Source organism: Oncorhynchus mykiss, chromosome 10 (assembly GCF_013265735.2).
Source record: "Oncorhynchus mykiss isolate Arlee chromosome 10, USDA_OmykA_1.1, whole genome shotgun sequence".
Taxonomy (NCBI): domain Eukaryota; kingdom Metazoa; phylum Chordata; class Actinopteri; order Salmoniformes; family Salmonidae; genus Oncorhynchus; species Oncorhynchus mykiss.
In genome coordinates, this window is record NC_048574.1 from 70,316,310 (window position 1) to 70,323,415 (window position 7,106).

Here is a 7,106-nt window from a genome sequence, read left to right on the forward strand (position 1 = left end):
ACAGTTGAAAGTGATTAGGATCCACAGACAAAAAAAGACAAGCACCACTCTACTGTATCTTGGATTGTAATCATTAAACTGGCACAGGGTGACCCCCAACACTGTCCGTAGTCTCTCTGAACAGGTTAACTCTTTCAACAAGATAAAAGAAGGTGGGAGAACTCAGAAGACCTTTGCTGTTGCCTTGCACGTTATAAACTAGTAACGTTATAAACTAGTAACAAGCCCGGCCTGGTTACAGACCATCCCCTACCAATGGATGTGGGACGCCCCTGTTAGGATTCCAGGTGAGCTAATGTCATGTATGACTTTGATCTATAGCAGTGGTCTTCCCTATTAGTCCTGTGGGGGGCGCAGTGTGTGCAGACTGTTGTCCCAGCCTGCACACACTATAGTGTATAGGTAGCTACAGCTGCGGCTCTTCAGGACCAGACATTTTTATGAGCTTTTTACATTTATTAGGATCCCCTTTAGCTGACACCAATGGCGACATCTAGTCTTACTGGGTTCCGACACAAAACGAAAAATACATTACAGACAAAATACTTTACAATTTACATACATTTAAGAACATTAACATGTAAAGTGTGTGTGCATCTGTCAGTTACACATACATGTCGGTGCATACACACAACAAGTAGGTCACATGGGGGAGAGGTGTTGTGCCATGAGGTGTTGCTTTATTTGTTTTTTGAAACCAGGTTTTCTGTTCACATGCTCTATACAAGATGGAACGGAGTTCCATGCACTCAAGGCTGTGTATAATACTGTACGTTTTCTTGAATTTGTTCTGGACCTGGTTACTGTGAAAAGACCCCTGGTGGCATGTCTGGTGGGGTAAGTGTGTGTTTGTCAGTGCTGTGTGTAAGTTGATTATGCAAACAAGTTGGAATTTCCAACACAATAATGTTTCTGATAAAAATGAGAAGTGACGCAGTCAGTCTTTCCTCAACTCTTAACCAAGAGAGACTGGCATGCATAGTAATGCAATGAAGAGCAAGAAGTACTTCTCTGTTCTGGGCCAGCTGCAGCTTAACTAGGAATTTATTTGCAGCACTTGACCATATGACTGGAAAATAATCAAGATAAAACTAGACCCTGCAGGATTTGCTTTGTGGAATGTGGTGTCAAAAAAGCAGAGCATCTCTTTATTACAGACAGATCTCTCCCCATCTTTACAACCATTGAATCTATATGTTTTGACCATGACAGTTTAAATATAAGGTAACACCAAGTAATTTTGTGTCCTCTACTTGTTCAACAGCCACACCATTCATTACCAGATTCAGATGAGGTCAAGAACGTAGAGAATGAAGACTACTGTTTATAGGAATGTTGTAAGAGCTGTCATATTATATATTGCATTGATCTAATGGTCATCTCTTTTGTCTACTCTACAGTTTGACATCGGCATCCCGTCCTTGACCAAGTGCTGTAACCAGCACCACCGTTGCTATGACACCTGTAACCGTGATAAACACGACTGTGACGATGAGTTCCAGGGATGCTTGGAGACCATCTGTAGGAGATTACAGAAGATGTTGGGACTGGCCCAGAGTGTCCAAGGTAAGATGGCACATGGGTTGTGTTTATTAGGGCATGGAACAGAAAACTTTTTACAGCGGAACACGACAATGAGTGTTTCTTATTGTAGTTTCTGCCTATTTCAGTCTGTTTTCTTCCATGTGATGCCTAATGAACACCACCCTTATTCATGTATTGACATGCTCCCAGTGTGGAACACAGAGCAGGACTTGACTCAAGCATTCCTCACAGTTAATTCAATAATGTGTCCACCATCTTGTAGCATAGTTAAATCATACTGAATGCTGCGCTCACCATTGTCAATTGTTTCACTTCACTGGTGAGTTCAGCATTCATTCTGGTTTAACCAGGCTAACAATGTTGCTGGTGGGGAAGATCATACAATTCCCCCTGATGGCATTTCTGGTGAGGTCTATAACTTAGGGAATGAAGACTAGTCTTTACAGGAATGTTATCTGGGGACCCTGGGACTAAACACCTCCCTCTTCAACTGGATCCTGGACTTCCTGACGGGCCGCCCCCAGGTGGTAAGGGCAGGCAACAACACATCTGCCATGCTGATCCTCAACACGGGGGCCCCTCAGGGGTGCGTGCTTTGTCCCCTCCTGTACTCCCTGTTCACCCACGACTACATGGCCAGGCACGAATTCAACAACATCATTAAGTTTGCTGACGACACAACGGTGGTAGGCCTAATCACAGACAACGACGAGACAGCCTATAGGGAGGAAGTCAGAGACCTGGCAGTGTGGTGCCAGGACCACAACTTCTCCCTCGTAGACTACAGGAAAAGGAGGGCCGAACACACCCCCATTAAAATCGACAGGGCTGTAGTGGAACCGGTCGAGAGTTTCAAGTTCCTTGGTGTCCACATCACCAACAAATTATCATGGTCCAAACACACCAAGAAAGTTGCGAAGAGGGCACGACAATGCCTTTTCCCTCTCAGGAGACTGAGAAGAGTTGGCATGGGTCCCCAGATCCTCAAAAAGTTATACAGCTGCACAATCGTGAGCATTAATCTAATGTTCATCTCTTTTGTCTACTCTACAAGTTGACATCGACAACCCATCCTTGACCAAGTTCTGTAACCAGCACAACTGTTGCTATGCCACTTGTAACTGTGATAAAGATGACTGTGACGATGAGTTCCAGGAATGCCTGGAGAGAGATTTCTGTAGGAGATTACATAATATGTTGGGACTTGTCTAGAGTTTCCAAGGTAAAATGGCATCTGGATTGTGTTCATTAGGGCATGCAACAGAAAACGTTTTACAACGGAATACGAAAAGGAGTGTTTCTTAATGGAGAACTCCAGGTAGTTAGTCTGTTTTCTTCCGTGTGGTGCCTAATGAACACAACCCTGATTAATGTATTGACATGCTCCCAGTGTCAAGCATTCCTCACAGTTAATTCAATAATGTGTCCACAATCTTGTAGCGGGGCGGGGCGGCAGGTAGTCTAGTGGTTAGAGCATTGGACTTGCAACATCGATTCCCAGACCTGACAAGGTAAAAATCTGTCGTTCTGCCCCTGAACAAGGCAGTTAACCCACTGTTCCTAGGCCGTCATTGAAAATAAAAAATTGTTCTTAACTGACTTGCCTAGTTTAATAAAGGTAAAAAAATAAATTGAAGATTGATTATAGAACTGCAATGTCGAGGGAGCCAGTGTAACCGATGTGAAATGGCCGGCTAGTTAACAGGGTGTGTGCTAATTGCGTTTCAATCGGTGACGTCACTCGCTCTGAGACCTTGAAGTAGTTGCTCTGCAAGGGTCGCGGCTTTTGTGGAGCGATGGGTAATGATGCTTTGAGGGTGGGGCGAGGAGAGGGACGGAAGCTATACTGTTACATTGGTGCCGTGACCCGGGTCACTGGTTGCTGCGGAAAAGGAGGAGGTCAAAAGGGGGGTGAGTGTAACCGATGTGAAATGACTACGCGCTAATAGCGTTTCAATGGGAGACGTCACTCGCTCTGAAACCTTGAAGCAGTTGTTCCCCTTGCTCTGCAAGGGCCGTGGCTTTTGTGGAGCGATGGGTAACGATGCTTCGAGGGTGGCTGTTGTTGTGTGCAGAGGATCCCTGGTTCGAGCCCAGGAAGGGGAGAGGGAAGGAAGCTATACTGGTACACCAGCACACAAGCATTTCACTGCACCTTTTATACCTGCTGTAAACTGTATACATGACAAATAACATTTGATTGTTATTAATTTTCTGTGTGTCTGTATAACATGATCTGCTCGTGTTTTCAGAGTGTGACAATACTGCAACCCTGCTGTTTAATTCTGTCATGTGCATGAGGTGTAAACCCTACATTGACAGCCAGAGAGACTCCTGCAGTCTCCTACACCTCCGCTGTTTTCAATCAGGATCTCAGAGGATCTCCTCATTACCTGTGTCTGCTATGGGTCCGTGGTCAAACGACCACTCCTCATCACGGTCAAACGCTCCCTATAACACTTCTGCGAGCAGGCCTTTCTAATCGACCTGGCCCAGGTATCCTGGAAGGATATTGACCTCATCCCGTCAGTCGAGGATACCTGGTCATTCTTTAAAAATAATTTCCTCACCATCTTAGATAAGCATACCCCTTCAAAAAATGCAGAACTAAGAACAGATATAGCCCTTGGTTCACTCCAGACCTGACTGCCCTAGACCAGCACAAAAACATCCTGTGGCGGACTGCCATAGCATCGAATAGTCCCCACGATATGCAACTGTTCAGGGAAGTCAGGAACCAATATACGCAGTCAGTCAGGAAAGCAAAGGCTGTTTTTTTCAAACAGAAATTTGCATCCTGTAGCTCTAACTCCCAAAACTTTGGGGACACTGTAAAGTCCATGGAGAACAAGAGCACCTCCTCCCAGCTGCCCACTGCACTGAGGCTAGGTAACACGGTCTCCACTGATAAATCTATGATAATCAAAAATGTCAATAATCATTTCTCAACGGCTGGCTATGCCTTCCCCCTGGCTACTCCAACCCCGGCCAACAGCTCCGCCCCCCGCAGCTACTCTCCCAAGCCTCCCCAGCTTCTCCTTCACCCATATCCAGACAGCAGATGTTCTGAAAGAGCTGGAAAACCTGGACCAGAACAAATCAGCTGGGCTAGACAATCTGGACCCTCTCTTTCCAAAACTATCTGCCGCCATTGTTGCAACCCCTATTACCAGCCTGTTCAACCTCTCTTTCGTATCGTCCAAGATCACTAAAGATTGGAAAGCTGCCGTGGTCATCCCCCTCTTCAAAGGAGGTGACACCCTAGACCCAAACTGTTACAGACCCATATCTATCCTGCCCTGCCTATCTAAAGTCTTCGAAAGCCTAGTTAATAAACAGATCACTGACCATTTCGAATCCCACCATACCTTCTCCGCTGTGCAATCCGGCTTCCGAGCCGGTCACGGGTGCACCTCAGCCATGCTCAAGGTACTAACTGATATCAAAACCGTCATCGATAAAAGACAGTACTGTGCAGCTGTCTTCATCGACCTGGCCAAGGCTTTCAACTCTGTCAATCACCGAATTCTTATCGGCAGACTCAATAGCCTTGGTTTTTCTAATGACTGCCTCGCCTGGTTCACCAACTACTTTGCAGAAAGAGTTCAGTGTGTCAAATCGGAGGGCATATTTTCCGGACCTCTGGCCAGTCTATGGGGGTGCCACAGGGTTCAATTCTCGGGCCTGCTCTTTTCTCTGTATATATCAATGATTTTGCTCTTGCTGCGGGCGAATCCCTGATCCACCTCTACGCAGACGACACCAGTCTGTATACTTCTGGCCCTTCCTTGGACACTGTGCTAACTAACCTCCAAATGAGCTTCAATGCCATACAATACTCCTTCCGAGGCCTCCAACTGCTCTTAAACGCTAGTAAAACATAATGCATGCTTTTCAACCATTCGCTGCCCGTACCCGCCCGCCCGACTAGCATCACCACCCTGGACGGTTCCGACCTAGACTATGTGGACAACTATAAATACCTAGGTGTCTGGCTAGACTGTAAACTCTCCTTCCAGACTCATATTAAACATCTCCAATCCAAAATCAAATCTAGAATCGGCTTTCTATTTTGCAACAAAGCCTCCTTCACTCACGCCGCCAAACTTACCCTAGTAAAACTGACTATCCTACCGATCCTCGACGATGTCATCTACAAAATAGCTTCCAACACTCTACCCAGCAAACTGGATGCAGTCTATCACAGTGACATCCGTTTTGTTACCAAATCACCTTATACCACCCACCACTGCGACCTGTATGCTCTAGTCGGCTGGCCCTTGCTACATATTCGTCACCAGACCCACTGGCTCCAGGTCATCTATAAGTCAATGCTAGGTAAAGCTCCACCTTTTCCCAGTACACTGGTCACGATAACGATAACACGTAGCACACGTTCCAGCAGGTATATCTCACTGATCATCCCCAAAGCCAACACCTAATTTGGCCGCCTTTCCTTCCAGTTCTCTGCTGCCAGTGACTGGAACGAATTGCAAAAATGGCTGAAGTTGGAGACTTTTATTTCCCTCACCAACTTTAAACATCAACTATCTGAGCAGCTAACCGGTCACTGCAGCTGTACATAGTCCATCTGTCAATAGCCCACACAATCTACCTACCTCATCCCCATACTGTTTTTATTTTATTTACTTTTCTGCTCTTTTGCACACCAGCATCTCTTCTTGCACATCATCATCTGCTCATTTATCACTCCAGTGTTAATCTGCTAAATTGTAATTATTCGCTCCTATGGCCTATTTATTGCCTCCCTCCTCATGCCTTTTGCACACACTGTATATAGACTCTTTTTTCTACTGTGTCATTGACTTGTTTGTGCTATTGGCTCGTTTATTTTTTTACTCCATGTGTAACTCTGTGTTGTTGTCTGTGTCACACTGCTTTGCTTTATCTTGGCCAGGTCGCAGTTGTAAATGAGAACTTGTTCTCAACTCGCCTACCTGGTGAAATAAAGGTGAAATATATATATATTAAAGTGCACACTTAGCTGACATTTGACGTTCGTTGAGCTTTCCTCCTTCACAGGCATACTGAAACATGTATTTTGTTTTTACAGTATCCCTCTGCATAATGTCACACCCTGAAACATGTTTTATATTATCCTGAACAAAAATATAAATCGATACCACAACCGCAGACCACGTGTAACCACGCCAACCCAGGACCTCCACATCTGGCTTCTTCACCTACGGGATCGTCTGAGGCCAGCCACCCGGACAAGAGGAATATTTCTGTCTATAATAAAGCCCTTTTGTGGGGAAAAAGTCCGTCTCAGTGGCTTTGCCCCTGCCCAGTCATATAAAATCCATAGATCAGGGCCTAATTTATTTATTTTAATTTACTTATATGTACTGTAACTCAGCAAAATCGTTTAAATTGCTGCATGTCGCGTTTATATTTTTGTTTAGTATATATTTGACTCTGTTATACGGTTCTCAGTGGCTACAATTATACGGAAGTTGTAACGAGCAACGCTTGACTGCCATGCCCAGTTGCCAATTGTATCCAGTTTTTGAGTAGATCCGCCAATCAGCTTAAAGGGG